The 16,554-nt window shown below is 46.7% G+C and overlaps 1 pseudogene across 1 annotated transcript in view; it reads left to right on the forward strand.

Annotated features, from left to right (window-relative positions):
- LOC310785729 (antigen peptide transporter 2-like) overlaps positions 1-16,554 on the forward strand; it is a 65,916-nt pseudogene that overhangs the window by 27,457 nt on the left and 21,905 nt on the right. The window contains exons 8-12 of the transcript in view: positions 935-1,102; positions 4,937-5,110; positions 5,193-5,352; positions 8,243-8,379; positions 10,703-10,902. The product of the transcript in view is annotated as an antigen peptide transporter 2-like (transcript). The remainder of the gene's footprint in view (positions 1-934; positions 1,103-4,936; positions 5,111-5,192; positions 5,353-8,242; positions 8,380-10,702; positions 10,903-16,554) is intronic.

Raw genomic sequence — 16,554 nt, forward strand, 5'->3', positions numbered from 1 at the left:
TACAAGCAAGCAGTCAAGCATAGCAGTTTATTAAATAGCTGGATTTAAAATTAAAGTGAAAAGAAAAATAACTAAGAAATCCTTTCAACTGACCTGAAAAAGAAGTTTTTAATCATACATGTATTTGGTTAATTCATAATCACAATTTTAATGTGTTCATTCCCCGAGACCAAAGCCTTGGCCCAATGAGATTCAAATCCTGGGACCCTTCTTCTCACACCAAAGCCTTAAAATAAGTCCTCTCCTTCTCTGTGGGCATCGAGTTTATAATCCCAACTTTATTTCATAAAATATCAAATCCACTCAGTCAATCTGTAAGATATATAGTCACAATATGCATCAATGCAATACAATATAAAAAGTAATTAGTAAAAATTAGTACTATTCTATAAGTAAACTGAATAGTATTCTAATACAAGTTAAATGATAAATACTTGTAATTAAGTGAATACTATAAACATAATATCAAAAAGCAACAAGAAGATTGAATAATAAGCAACAACCTTCAAACATGAGAGAAAACCATCATTCATTTAGATTGTTAAATGCATAATGTTGATTTCCTTTCCACATAGCTTCTGCCTGCTGCAGGCAACTCGTCCTTGTGGAATGTCCCCCACTTTTGTTAATGTTCTCGTAGCCATTTGTCTTAGAAAGTCACCATAAACCTGTAATCTTTTCCAGACTTGTCCCCAAATTGACTGAGCAGAGACCATATATCCATTAAAGGTTAACAGACCATCCTTAGATAACAGTTTAAAAGGAGTCTTACTGATAACCAGAACCAAACCATCTGTTGAACCCATTATCTGACATCCTGGCGGAACATTAACCTCTCCATGGCCTTTCCTTGCAGAGAGGAAGTCCTCCCCTCACTGTGACCTCCAAGGAAGAAACATTATATTTCTCAATTTGAAATGATGTTTTCTATCAGGTCATGCTGAACTCGGTGGGCGTTGCTGGGAAGGTGTTTGAGTACCTGGACAGAGAGCCTCAGGTGAGCTCAGAGGGGAAACTGGCCCCTGATCACCTGACAGGACACATCAGCTTCCAGCACATCTCCTTCGCCTACCCTTCAAACCCAGAGAAAACAGTGCTGCAGGTGAGATTTGACTGACAGCTTATGGCTCTTCAATCACTTTACAATACATACATGAAGTTTTAATGTAAGTTATTTACTTTTTATCCCAACGAGGAAAACCCTGTCTGTCTGTCTGTCTGTCTGTCTGTCTGTCTGTCTGTCTGTCTATCTGTTTATCTGTCTGTCTGTCTGTCTGTCTGTCTGTCTGTCTGTCTGTCTGTCTGTCTGTCTGTCTGTCTGCCTGCCTGCCTGTCTGTCTGTCTGTCTGTCTGTCTGTCTGTCTGCCTGTCTGTCTGTCTGTCTGTCTGTCTGTCTGTCTGTCTGTCTGTCTGTATGTCTGTCTGCCTAGCTGTCTGTCTGTCTGTCTGCCTGTCTGTCTGTCTGTTTGTCTGTCTGTCTGTCTGTCTGTCTGTCTGTCTGCCTGTCTGCCTGTCTGTCTGTCTGTCTGTCTGTCTGTCTGCCTGTCTCTCTGTCTGTCTGTATGTCTGTCTGCCTAGCTGTCTGTCTGTCTGTCTGTCTGTCTGTCTGCCTGTCTGCCTGTCTGCCTGTCTGTCTGTGTGTTTGCATGCATTTTTCTCCTTAACTCATTGAGTGCCAGCCACTTTTGGAGAACGGACGCTCCCAGTGCCAGAGTTTCAGAGCGTTTTCAGTGATTTCTCGAGGCCCACAGAATATTGTGTGATATTACTATGTAAACACCGAACACGCAAAAAGAACAATGAGACTATGTTCTATCATCAGCAAAAACAGGTTTATTGATATCATTTTCCGTTCTTTAGTTATCAGCCGGAGAAGATAGCTTGATTTAACCAAAAGCAGCCGTAGTTTTTCTAGAAGCTGAGATAATGAGCCATTTGTGAAATTAAACATTTCATGCACATCACTGACTGAAGCTAATATTTTCTGATGTAGTCACACCTCAAAAATAATTTCCTTCAATAGAACAGCGAAAACCAAGGAATTTTGTTTGGCAAAACAATATTTTTTAGCTGCAACCAGCAGCGCTGGCCCCTGCGTGCGCTGCTGGTTGCAGCTTCTTGCTGGTCTTGATTTACTGCTGGTGGGCATCAGATATTCTAGCTTGCGTTTGCCAATCCTGTCCTGCTGTCTGGGTCTGTCTGGGTCAGTGTTGTATGCTGCTCTGCGTGCCCCCCCCCCCTCTCAACTGCACACTCCTCCTCCTGGGAGTGTCTCTGGGGCTTTCTGCTGCGTTTGCTCTGCACTGAAAAGTCCGCTACATCCAGCTTTTTTACAGCGTTCCGCGTGTATTTGTAACAAAATCATGCGGATGGGCTTTCGCAGCGGACACGGAGGTGCTCAATTGTGGCAGCAGATTGGCTGCTGCAGGCACAGCTAACGTTATGCTTCATGCATATCGATGCATACGGATGCGATGCGATTTCCGTTTCCCCAACGACTTCTGTGTTTTTTACTCCACTTTCTCTAATCTGGAGAGCACTGTCGCCACCTAATGGCTCGGTAAAATAGGTTATACACATTCAACATGCCCCAAAATTTTACAGAAGATAGATCTGGCTTTGATCGACATCCCCCCGTCAAAAAACGCAATTGACGACTTTAGTCGTCATTGGCACTAACGTTACAAAATCAATTGACGACTAAAATCGTCATTGGCACTCAATAAGTTAATGGGTTGGCCAATCAATTTGACACTGCACACGTGCATTGCATTGCCATAGGCAGGGACTGATGGAGATTATTTTTCCTTTTTCCCTAATTTAAGCTGTTTATTAGCATTTTTGGCAAGTCTGCGCAGAGTTGTGGTGCGTGCATCTCTGGGTATAGTTTTCTTTTTATATATATTTTATTTTAAAATTCTAGAGAACAATATACAAAGAAGACAAACAGGCTCAGACACAGGAAAATAAATGGGGAAAAAACAACATACATCAACATTGCAACATGGCGCTATCAGCCGCATAAGGTGCTTATATGTTTGTAAAAAAAAGTGCATGGGATCCCACACAAAGGGTCCATAAGATTGTAGACAGGATGAAAATATGGACAAGGAAAAGGAAACAATCACACTTTCATCACAATTTACTCAGGTTTATAAAAAATATATTTCATCAAAATTACAAAAAAAATTATTGTGACATTTACTTGAATAGGAAGTTGCATGTTATTTACGATCCTTGTATAAATCCAGAAGCTGATCAGTGTGATTATCAGTGTTGTGCTCTTTATTTGGATTAAATTAAGGTGGGGAAAATAAAATATTAATAATCTGAAAATTATTAATATTTCATAAAATTATTAATTATCAAATATTTAATCCTTGATAAGGATTAACCTAGGGGCACCACCTGCTTATTTAGCAGGACCCAGCTGGGACTTAATCACCATTAGTCTCTTTCTGAAGCGTGCAGTCTTTCAAATCCTTAAACAGAGATTTACCACAATTATACCAAAATCACACTGAAACAGTTGGATTCAATTAAAGTTGACACTACTTATTACATGTAAAATAAAAGAGGGGTATTGGCATTACAATCAACGAGTTTCTTCTACAACTAAGTTACATTCCATATCATTGACCTGTAGGTATTGAAAGGTGTGTGTGTGTGTGTGTGTGTGTGTGTGTGTGTGTGTGTGTGTGTGTGTGTGTGTGTGTGTGTGTGTGTGTGTGTGTGTGTGTGTGTGTGTGTGTGTGCGTGTGTGTGTGGGGACTTAGGTCAGGTCTTAAGGTGGCAGACTGGTTGCATCACAACATGGCTGCCTACACAAGGTATTGAAATGTGTGTGTGTGTGTGTGTGTGTGTGTGTGTGTGTGTGTGTGTGTGTGTGTGTGTGTGTGTGTGTGTGTGCGTGCGTGCGTGTGTGTGTGTGTGTGTGTGTGTGAGCGTGCACGTGGATGAGAAAGTAGTGCAGGGGAAACAGATCGCGACACAATTCAACACTATAGCTGTTCGCTGGCGTTTAACTGACGAATTGTGGCGTTAGTCTTAATACCTAGATCTGCTCATGCAGGATCGGAGGTGGTCTTAACTAGCATTCAGAGATTCACAGTGTCATGCACATTTATACAGTCACAAATAGCTCCAAGTCATACAGTTCTGTTCACAGTATTAAATCACTTCACAGTATTAAATCAATATTAACAACAGTTCTTCTTATGCTAATCAATCCTAACTTCTGCCCGAACTAAAAAATAAATAAAAATAAAAATAGAGCCAATCCCTTACTCTGTGCACAAGTTTTGAGTTCGGGTTTGCGGGGGTTTCTGCTCCGGCTTGAGGAGACAGGGATCAGCGGACGCCTGTGCGCGTCCGCTGTCCAGAACGAGGAGGAGAGGTGAGGAAAGGGAACAGGCGGTCGGCCTTCGGTCTGCTGGGAGGCAGTGATGCCGGCTTCGGTGAAGGAGAGGAGAGGATCTCAGAGCTAGCTTGCTCTGGGCAGGTAGCATTAGCCTGGTTTTGGCTAAATGCTAATCTTGGGGTTGAGAGAGTGGGGTTGGTTTACCCACTCTCTGGCTACAGCCTGTTTGCCTGTCGCACATTTGAAGCGTGCTAGGAACATAAAGAGGAGAGGTGAGGACTGCTTTATATAGGAGCTGTTTGAGTCCGCCTATGGCTTGTGGTGAGCCAATCGCATTTTGAGCTTTGGCTTTTAAGGAAGTTCGGTTGCCATGGCTACTATCATAGGTGGCTCAGCGTCCAGCTGTTTTATTGCCTTTCACCCAACTGTGGAATGTCGGTCGGTGAGCGTCCCTTTGTTCTGTGGGGGAGTTGTGCAGCCCTATCCCCCATTTGCCAGTCAGTTTATTTTGTATCAGAGGGTCTCAATATAGGCACTTTATATGGCCCCAACATCAGTGTCTCTTCCTTGTGTCAGGACTTGTCTGTGGAGCTGAAGCCCGGTCAGATGACGGCGCTGGTGGGTCCGTCCAGAGAGGGAAAGAGCACCTGTGTGAGTCTGCTGCAGCGATTCTACCAGCAGCAGAACGGAGAAATCCTATTGGACGGTCAGCCGCTGAAATCCTATGAGCACCGATTCCTCCACAGGAAGGTAATGTTGGCTCCGAGCCAAAATGTCAATCTTCAGTGCTTTTTGCCTATTTTTCCTTATGTATTATTTGTGTGATTAACAGATAGCTGTGGTGAACCAGGATCCTGTGCTCTTCTCTGGCTCCATCAGAGAAAACATAGGCTATGGCCTTGCTGACTGCTCATTGGATGACATCCAGGAAGCAGCGCGCAAAGCCAACGCCCATGACTTCATCAGCCACCTGGAGAAAGGCTACGACACAGGCAGGGTGCGAACTACGGGGGAGCTGGGGGGGCTTTGGCTCCCCTTAAAGAAGTAGTAGACCCCCTGAAAGGCTGACTTGTGAAATTTGGGGGGGTCTCTAAATTATTGACTAATATATATTACCCCATGTATTTTCTATTTCTTTTTCTGTACCTTCATAGTGAATAATGCGTAAAATTACGCTATTTTAATCGTATGATTCAGAGTGTGCTCAATCACTGTCAAATTCACTGTAAGCCCCTATACCGACATGCATGTTATTCTTATCATCACCACATCGAAGCATGGCGGCGCAGGTGCAAATCAAACGTCACTCACGCGGGCAGGTCAGATTTAACAGCAAGATGTCAAAAAGAAAACAAGGCAGTTTGACAAACTTTACATTCACGAAGAAATGGAAGCAGCCGTCAGTTGAACAGCAACAAGTCGCTTCTACTTCAAACGCAGATGTGGAAAAAGTGACGACGAGGTGAAGCTGGAATAGCCTACCTCCGAGTCCTCCCGCATATGGAGGACTGTTTGTGAGATGGAATGCGTCAGGAACTTCACAGTGAGTGGAACATGTGCGTTATGGAGTGGATAAAAGTGTTGGGCAGAGATATCATGTTCTTGTGGATGCAGTGTGTATATGGAGAGCAGTGCGCCCGTTTCGCCTTGTGCTCCCTCACCCTCCGTCCCTCCCTCTCTGTGTGCGCAGCGCGCTTTTCTCTCTTGGAGAGAAAAGTGGAACAGACAAGAGCTGTATCCGTGTCTTTGAGCGTGCTGATTTAAAATGAGTTATACCCCTAAATTGGCCTTCAAATTGCCTCAAATTTCCGCCGCCGCCCTTCGGACGGCGGCTGTAGTGCCCTTTTATGAATTTGAGCCCCTCAAAAGTCGGCTCCCCCGAAAGCCACTGTATAGTTTGCACACTGGACACAGGTAAACGAGATTCATATCACTCATGCTATTTAAACAGTTTAACAGCCAATAGAAACCTGCTTTGGATGTTAGAGGAAAGTGGAGTGAATGAGAGCTGAATTGTTATTGGACGTAAGAGTGATTAAGATTTTTTTTTTTTTTTTAATTCATGCAGATTTCATTCTGCTCATGTAGAAATAGCTAGTGCCAATTCCTTGTTAAATTAGGACATGCATGTTTTTCATGCTGAAAAAAATAAAGACTGTAGATATTTTTATTATGAGTCAACTATTTGGAGTGACTATCGCTCTAGTATTTAGGAGTTTTCAGATGCTAAATCTAATTTAATCTTTAACTGTTTTTTGAGTTGAGCAGCTCCAGGCTCTCTGTTCATTATGGTTTTACTTCGTTTCGAACTCAAGCTCTCACTAGTGCCTACAATGCTGCGACGCAGCCCTATGGAAGACTGTCATTTTGCTCCAAAATTACTTTTCATTAAAACCCACCACCCACCCGTAGGTGGCGTGGTGCCCCCTGGGGCTGACACGGATCCACGTGACTACGTCACGTCCTGTCAGCCCAGGGATAATCACTTACGTTTTCTTCCAGCCGCTGAGAAGACGTGTTTTCTAAAGCTCCGCAGTTAACTCTGAGTTAGCTCTTTAGATACTAGGCTCGTTCCGGCTGATTTGCCCACCTCAAGAGGTTTGCGTGGACGGGATAAAGCAGGCTTCGGGGACCCGACCCTGTACCCTTCACCAGCGGCGTCGGAACAAGTCATCTAAAAGCTAAGAGTATCTTCCTTAGTTAACTGTTTATTGCTACCGCCGTGTAGTTCTGCTGCTACCGCCGTGTAGTGGTTATTGCTGCCGCTGTGTAGCTTTGCTTCGCTCCCCTGGCTGGGGCAGCGTTATCGTTTGAGGGCCGACTTAGGTCCGCGCTCAAAACTGTTAGGCTAGGTTGCATACGTGCTGTTAGCTTACAGTCTAGCACTAGAACAATAGGCTAGCCAGCCTGGTTCTTGCGGATAAGCTAGTGTGCACCCGTGTCGTTAGCGTCCGTTTGCTTGTTTTAGGCGCCGGCTATATTGTCAGAGCGCGCACGTTACTCCAGGAGTAACGTTAAATAGATAGTTAGCGAGTTGCTCAGTGCAGCTAGCTTGGACTAGCTTGTAGCACTCCAGCTATCTGGCTGCGTCCCCAGACAGGGTAACGACTACCTCTGTGTAGGGCGCGCGGTAAGCGAGAGTAGTAGCTAGAAGCCATGCTCTTCAGTTAGCTAGATAGCTAGCTTGCTACCCGTGCAGCCAGTATCTAGTGTTGTAGCACTCCAGCTTCTTACCGTCGCAGGCTATTGCTTACACGGTAACCCCGTTATGGTCCTCTCATCACACTTTTGTCAGGTCCTACAGTCTCGACGTGTCCGGTTCGCAGTTCGCGCACGCGGTGCTGTCGGTGGCAAGAAAGTAGTATCGTTGCCACTCTAATATGTCATTCGGTTAGGCATAAACGTTGCCATATGGCCGTGGTTCACCGGTGCCTTTCGGGTCGCCCTGTGGGTGCTCCCGGCAGCAAGGTCGGTTGAATTGAGGCACTAGTGAGAGCTTGAGTTCGAAACGAAGTAAAACGTTAGGGTTGTGCTACAACCCGGGTTTTACGAGTGAGAACGAGAGCTCTCACTACCCAGCCTTGCTGTGTTGATGCGTCACGGGGTGCGTCAGATCTCAGCGGGCTAGAAGAAATTAGAGTGATTATTCCCTGGGCTGACAGGACGTGACGTAGTCACGTGGATCCGTGTCAGCCCCAGGGGGCACCACGCCACCTACGGGTGGGTGGTCGGTTTGAATGAAAAGTAATTTTGGAGCAAAATGACAGTCTTCCATAGGGCTGCGTCGCAGCGTTGTAGGCACTAGTGAGAGCTCTCGTTCTCACTCGTAAAACCCGGGTTGTAGCACAACCCTAACGTTTTGTCATATTGTCTATTTCTCAGCGGTGGGTGAGGGAGGTGGACAGTTATCTAAGAGCGAGAGGCAGTGCATCGCCATTGCCAGAGCCCTGGTCAGACAACCACAGGTTCTCATCCTGGATGAGATCACCAGCTCTCTGGACACTGACAGTGAAGCCAAGGTACGTCACTGCATCTCCTAACACACTAGTGGAATACCACTCTCTGTGTGAATAGCCTCTCTCTCCATAGAGGGTTTTCACCTCCGCTCACCTGTGTGCTGCTCCATTCTGGAGCTCTCCATGGTGCTGAACCTGTCTTGAGTCATTCGGCCAATAATTAGCCTTTCCCCCCATTTAGATGGCCCTAATTACATAATGAAAAAATTAGCTCACCCACAGGGGGTGCTCTTTACACTTCCTGAAATATTATTATTATATATTCTTGTGTCCTTGAGGGCCAACAGTCTGCAGGTACCACCTGCTAGAACAACAAGGGAGCTACTCAGTGAAATCTGCAGCTTGTGTTTTGTTACAGTGAAGACTCTTGGGCCTCCATGGCACATGAGAGGAGACAATCTAAGAAATGTTGCCTGCAATTATGCAACAGTGGCCTCAATAATAGGTGATACCTTCTATCTAAATGAATTGATTTGGTGGATTTTTATTTTCCTCCGATTTTTTATCCCATTTTTATCCCCTGTTAGTGCTCATTTTAATTTATGTATCCTGGTTGCTGCTCCACCCTCTGCCAATCTGGGGAGAGCTGAAACTGGCTCCATGCTTCCTCCGAGACATGGGCAGTAGCCAGCCGCTTCTTTTCACCTGACAGGGGAAGCTTCACCGGTAGGACATAGCACGTGGGAGGATCACGCTATTTCAACGAGTTCCCCTCCCTCCAAACAGGCAGCCCTAACGACCAGAGGAGGCACCACATCACACCACACCAGGATATTACATGTTTTGGTGAAGGGGTTCCTATATGAAGGAAACCCCCAGGGAACACGTGGAGAACATGCAAACTCCACACAAAAAGGCCCTTTTGACGACCCCACCTGGGCGGCGGGCACTTGAGGACATGCGGATGGGCACGCACTTCAGCGCTGCAGCGTCCCAGGTGCAGGGTTGGGGAGTAACGGATTACATGTAACGCCGTTACGTAATCTGATTACAAAAAAACGGTAACTGTAATCTGTCACAGTACATTTTAAGATGTGTAATCTAGATTACAGTAACGGGGGTATAGTAACGACGTTACAGGCGGGATTACATTCGCCCTTGCCTCTTCATTCATTTTACAAAATAACAACAAGAAACGGTGTAGCCTGGTGCCAGTGACTGACTGTGACGAGGACGAGCGAGGCGGAGCAACAGCACTTTTACGTTCGCTCAGTGTTTAGACAGATCAAGCGCCTTCCACATGGATTCTACTGAAAATATCATTTTCAGTATAGGCGCTTGTGTGTGGGGCTGTGTGTGGGGCTGTCAGCTACGAGCTGCCAGGCAGTGGCATTGAATGTATCCGCCTGATACCCGTGCTGCTGACAAACGCTGCTCTAGTCGGCATGGGGCGAGAGGTTTTTACTTTCACTTACGGCCACATTCCACTGAGTCCGTGTTCGGTCCGTCTGCGCTGCGGTACGGCTTCGGAGCCGATACGTTTCCACTCTACTTGTGTCAACTCGTCAACTCCCACCTACTCTGCTGCGTTGCGTGTCTACTCCGTCCCATCTCCGACGATCCGGAGCTCTCCGAAAAAGATACGCAAGGCTTCTATTTTTCACGGATGTCGGACAGTCGGAGCAAAGCTGCAGCAAGTTGGGTCAGGCGTGGAGTCAACAGGGCAGAAGTGCTTACAGCATTTCACTTCGTGTTTCAAGATTAAAGCAACAAGCTGCTTCTTCCACTCCACATCATGAAAAATACCCATAACGTAAATTAAAGTGGTCTTAAAAATAACTCTTGTTGTATTCTCCTTAACTTCATGTTGGTATAAACATTCTTATCTGGTTATCAATGGTAAAACATGCTTCATCTAGTTAAATAAGGGTTTTAGCCAGGACTCTTGACCAGGACTCCCTGGAAGAAGATATCTTGTATCCCAATGGGACATTCCTGGATTAAAAAAAAAAAAGTAATCCAAAAGTAACTGAAAGTAATCCCTACTTTACTTTTAAATAGTGGTAATCAGATTACGTTACTAATTACAATTTTTAACAAGAAACAAGTAACTTTAAGGGATTCCTATTTAAAAGTAACCTACCCAACCCTGCCCAGGTGGGAATCGAACCCAGGACCTTCTAGCTACGAGGCGACAGCACTTACCACTGCACCACCATGCCCCCTAAATTGGATTGGATCATTGCTCAGTTAATAGTTAGGAATTGCCCTATTGAGACCAAGTTAATGCACAAAACAAGTTGCTTAATTAATGTGATGAAGTGATGAAATCATAGAACAGGTCCCTGGTGGACTAATATCATAATGTGTGAATGGCTGTGTGCAGGTTCAGCAGGCCCTGGCTTCTTACCCTGAGCAGACCCTGCTGCTGATCGCTCACAGGCTGCAGACCATCGAGAAGGCACATCAGATCGTGCTGATCGGACGGGGGACGGTTCAGGAGCGAGGGACTCACCACGAGCTAATGCAGAAAGGCAGCTACTACAAACTGAGAGAGAAGCTCTTCACTGAGGGAAACTCACCACAGTGACTCAATACTGCCCCCCTGGTTATGCTTCAGCATCTCTGCACTGAGTGATGGTTTAGTGACCAACAAGTCAATACGTTCATTTCTTGATTATTTTTTTCTACATGTATATAAAAATATGTAAATATATTGTTTAATGCTGTGAAACTTTGACAATGGATCAGTAGGTTTTGTTTTGGTTTCCTTTCCAGGAAACCTTTTGTGTTTCTAATGGCCCAATCCCACCGCAGCTAGTAGCGCGGTCCCGCTCCGCTCGACTCGACTTTTGGTCTCATCCCACCGGTATAAACCGGCCCAGCTCGGTTAGATTTGGGGCTGAGCTGGGCTACTTTTAGTACCTGCCTCGTCGGGGTTCTTTTTCTGCCAACCCGGGTCCATACCGTGACGTGAAAACATTGTAGGCGACTGATTGGTCAGGCAGAATCATGTTTACTCTCTATATCCTACTGACTGTCAATGCAGCGCTGCATACCAGTTTACCTTCTTTTCTCTTCTATTATGCTTTTCTATCAGTCTTTTGTTTTGCTGCCTTCGCCTCTGGTGAAATAAAATCGGCGCGGTGGTTTCAATTGTCCAAAAGTCCGCTGCTCTGAAGCGCTTGTGTAGTTAGTGCTGCGTCGGCTCCGCTAGGCCGCAGGCGCCTGGTGAAGCCGCGGTTTTGCCTGGTGAGAGGCCGCGGGGGTAGAGGCTTCACTCTAGCGCAACCCCCGTCCCTCGCGCCCGTCCCTCGTGCAGCGCTTGTGAGTTTTGACTAACAACAAAGTGATATCCATTCTCCTGGTCGATTGTCACTTTTGCCCATGTACACTGTAACACCCGCCCAACATGCTGTGATGCTATGAGCTGGCTGCTCAGGCCAGGATCAAGGACTGTGATCATGCCAGCACTGCTCTCTCTCTCTCTCTCTCACACACACACACACACACACACACACACTGTAGGTAATTTAGAGGCACCAGTATTTCATAAACAGTTTAAAAGTTCTGTGTATGGATTTAATTGTAACGTTATGTTATAGCCTATTTCAGAACATGGGTGGAGGGCAGATATGCGGTCGCTGTGACGACCAGGTGTGGGCGGGGGCAGATGAAGGGCGGTCGAAGCAGAACGTCCATCGGGTTGAAGCAAGTAGAGCCGAGTGGTGACGGGCTGTGCAGGGCTGTAAAATGTGGTGGAATTGAGCCATAAAACTGTTTGTTCCAAGGTAGCCTAACTGTGGATAGTTTACATTTGTTGGTATTTATTTTATTGACCATTTTGGTAAGACATGAGATATGTTATGTTAATTTAAGCAAACAAAATACAAGTGTCAAAGGTTGCTGTTACAGAGATGTCCACAATGTTGTTTTGTTTCTATGATCTGTTTTCCATTTCATTTAGTTGTATTTGATAAAGATGAATAAAAGTCTGAATAAAAGTCAAGTTTATAGCCCTAATTCACAGGCAACTCTCAGAGGGCTTCACAGGAAATAGTCTAGCTAGATCTAGCTAAACACAACCATTAAACATAAACTGAACAACTTATATAAAACAAAAGAGAGAGACAAGAAAGCAAGCAAGAAAAACAGAGTAGACTAGAGCATATTTTACCAAGGCAAAGAAACTATTCTATCTGACCTACCACCACCTAGAAAATCTAACCACCTCGCCTACTCTACTGGATCTAACCTATCACCTAGCCTACTCTACTGGATCTAACCTACCACCTAGCCTACTCTACTGGATCTAACCTACTGTACCACCTAGCCTACTCTACTGGATCTAACCTACCACCTAGCCTACTCTACTGGATCTAACCTACCACCTAGCCTACTCTACTGGATCTAACCTACCACCTAGCCTACTCTACTGGATCTAACCTACCACCTAGCCTACTCTACTGGATCTAACCTACCACCTAGCCTACTCTACTGTCAGGATCGGTGTCGGAAGACATGTGGATCTATTCGCGGACAGTTGAGGGCCACGGTAAACTTGGTAAGTCTTGAGAAGTGGGGAGGTTGTGGAACTTGATAGCTGGGTCTGCACGGTTCGGGGTTGGGAACGGTTGCAGAGGTTGAAGTGATCTTAGTTTAGTTTATGAATCACTAGAGAGGACCTGCAGGAACAGGCCCTTATAGATCCGAATATGACATCACCTGTGTTATGACATCACCAGCGAAAGGCATGAAAGACACTGTGATCGATGACATCATAGTAGGAATGACGACGTCAAAGTAGGAATGATGACGTCATCCTAACAGTACCCTCCCCTCAACGGATGCCACCTGGCGTCCAATGAGGCCATCAAGGATGGCATCTGGGAGACAGAAAATCTGCAGGTTCTGGTGGAGGTGCTCTTCAGCAGGTGTTTAGACGCAGGTGGTTAGACCCCAAAGGGGGTGTAGGAGAGTGAGGTGCTCTTCAGCAGGTGGTTAGATGCAGGTGGTTAGACCCCAAAGGGGGTGTAGGAGAGTGAGGTGCTCTTCAGCAGGTGGTTAGATGCAGGTGGTCAGACCCCAAAGGGGGTGTAGGACAGTGGAGGTGCTCCTCCCTAATACTGGATATCGAAGCCATAGATAGACCGATACGTAGACAGAACTTCTACCGGGTCCGGTGGATCCTCTGGAGCCGGCCATCCCCCGGGGCACGATCCAAACATGGGAGGCTGGAGACCATCAAAAGGGTCAAATGCTGCCGTCTCCGAAGGCAGAGCCACAGGGGGATCTGACTCAGCGAGGCCTGCCCTCCCGACCTGTAGTTTGGGGAGGACACCCACCGTCTCCTCCTTTAAACGCCTCTTCTTTGCTCTTGCTCTTGACCGAGGGCTGACGACACTACGGGGACCTCCCAGCATCAAGCTGGAACCTACGTGTGGGTCAAGAACTGGAATTGGCTGCTGCTGAGGTACGGGTTCAGACTCGGCGAGGGGAAGGCCCACAGGTTGTGCCTCAGGGCCAGCAGACTCGGAGGCCCCCTGCGGGGGGACGGAGTTGATCTGCAGGCAGTGATTGAACTTTCCAATGAGACGATCGACAGTCCTCTCCAACTCCTTAACCCTCTTGGAGACACACTGCCACTCCTGGGTCCTGCAGGGGACGCTGCCCAACCATACAGATTTCGGGGCTGGACACGTAGAGTCTTGATCCACTGAGAGCACCACGGGCCGGCGAGCGGTGGGACCACTTACTGGACGCCGGGAGCAGGAGGAGAGGTAATGCCCGGCTCGACCACAGTACAGGTAGCTCCGGGTGTCCAAACGGCGCTGCCTCTCCTCTGGTGTGATGCGAACCCTGCCGGTCAGATCACGGTACAGATGGCTGCTGGGACTCAAATGTGGCTGCCCCTGCTCTGGGATGACGCGAACTCCCCCCCAGAATATGCGCTTAGCAGCTGAAGGCGACCGAGAGGCAGGGCTAGAAGCAACGGCCGCAGTGGCTGGGGGGGGGGTAGCAGGTCTGGAAACCTCCGGGACGACAGTGCCCTCGGAAGCTGGGGCAGGAGGAGCGGAAGGCTGCAGAATGACACCCTCAGGAGGGTTTAGTCCGTCGAGACGATCTAGCCGTTTTGCCAGGAGGGCGTACCGATCCTCGGCCTTGGAAGCCAGAGCCTGGGTTGTGCTAACCAGGAGGGCGTGCCGATCATCGGCCTTGGAAGCCAGATTCTGGATTGTGCTAACCAGGAGGGCGTACCGATCATCGGCCTTGGAAGCCAGAGCCTTGCCTATTATCGGCAAGTCTCCGAACGTGATGAGACGAGTGGAGGCATCAGGATGAGTGGAGATATCCAGCTGACCGCCAGGTGGGTCAGCTGAAGCGACCGGCCGGGTAACTGGCCTCTCGGGGGCTTCCTCCTTGATTGGGGTACCCGCTAAATCCATTTCAGAGTGATTCATGCTCTGAAACTCATACATATCTAGCCGGTTCGCCAGGAGGGCGACCTCAGAAAGCAGGCGTGACATCAGAGTAGCCATGGTTTGTAAGGTCTCCTCGGTGACAAGACCTTTCGTTGAGTCGCCTGGTGGATCAGCTGAGGCGGCCGACAGGGAAACTGGCGCCTCATGGTCCTCCTCCTTGATCGGGGGGAGAAATTTGCCCGCTAAATCCATTTCTGAGTGATTCATACTGTCAGGATCGGTGTCGGAAGACATGTGGATCTATTCGCGGACAGTTGAGGGCCACGGTAAACTTGGTAAGTCTTGAGAAGTGGGGAGGTTGTGGAACTTGATAGCTGGGTCTGCACGGTTCGGGGTTGGGAACGGTTTCAGAGGTTGAAGTGATCTTAGTTTAGTTTATGAATCACTAGAGAGGACCTGCAGGAACAGGCCCTTATAGATCCGAATATGACATCACCTGTGTTATGACATCACCAGCGAAAGGCATGAAAGACACTTATGAATCATGACATCATCAGTGATCGATGACATCATAGTAGGAATGGCGACGTCAAAGTAGGAATGATGACGTCATCCTAACAAAGCTCTTCACTGAGGGAAACTCACCACAGTGACTCAATACTGCCCCCCTGGTTATGCTTCAGCATCTCTGCACTGAGTGATGGTTTAGTGACCAACAAGTCAATACGTTCATTTCTTGATTATTTTTTTCTACATGTATATAAAAATATGTAAATATATTGTTTAATGCTGTGAAACTTTGACAATGGATCAGTAGGTTTTGTTTTGGTTTCCTTTCCAGGAAACCTTTTGTGTTTCTAAAACTGTTTGTTCCAAGGTAGCCTAACTGTGGATAGTTTACATTTGTTGGTATTTATTTTATTGACCATTTTGGTAAGACATGAGATATGTTATGTTAATTTAAGCAAACAAAATACAAGTGTCAAAGGTTGCTGTTACAGAGATGTCCACAATGTTGTTTTGTTTCTATGATCTGTTTTCCATTTCATTTAGTTGTATTTGATAAAGATGAATAAAAGTCAAGTTTATAGCCCTAATTCACAGGCAAGTCTCAGAGGGCTTCACAGGAAATAGTCTAGCTAGATCTAGCTAAACACAACCATTAAACATAAACTGAACAACTTATATAAAACAAAAGAGAGAGACAAGAAAGCAAGCAAGAAAAACAGAGTAGACTAGAGCATATTTTACCAAGGCAAAGAAACTATTCTATCTGACCTACCACCACCTAGAAAATCTAACCACCTCGCCTACTCTACTGGATCTAACCTATCACCTAGCCTACTCTACTGGATCTAACCTACCACCTAGCCTACTCTACTGGATCTAACCTACTGTACCACCTAGCCTACTCTACTGGATCTAACCTACCACCTAGCCTACTCTACTGGATCTAACCTACCACCTAGCCTACTCTACTGGATCTAACCTACCACCTAGCCTACTCTACTGGATCTAACCTACCACCTAGCCTACTCTACTGGATCTAATCTACCACCTAGCCTACTCTAGCCTAGTCTACTGGATCTAACCTACTAGCCTAGGTAAACCCAGCCCCCACGTGACCTGCTCTCTCAGTTCCCAGTCACTAGCATCTAGACTCCGGGCCATTCAAATCGATTTCTGGGGCGATTGAAAGACCCACGCAGACCCGCAGCCAATGAGTGACGGCGTGACTGCCAACATCAGTCCTGCCGTGATCGGCCAATCAGAGAGTGCGTCTTTGTCAATGACGTGTAACAGCTGCAGCGGCTTA

Source organism: Poromitra crassiceps, assembly GCF_964638095.1.
Source record: "Poromitra crassiceps genome assembly, chromosome: 11".
In the NCBI taxonomy this organism is placed as follows: domain Eukaryota; kingdom Metazoa; phylum Chordata; class Actinopteri; order Beryciformes; family Melamphaidae; genus Poromitra; species Poromitra crassiceps.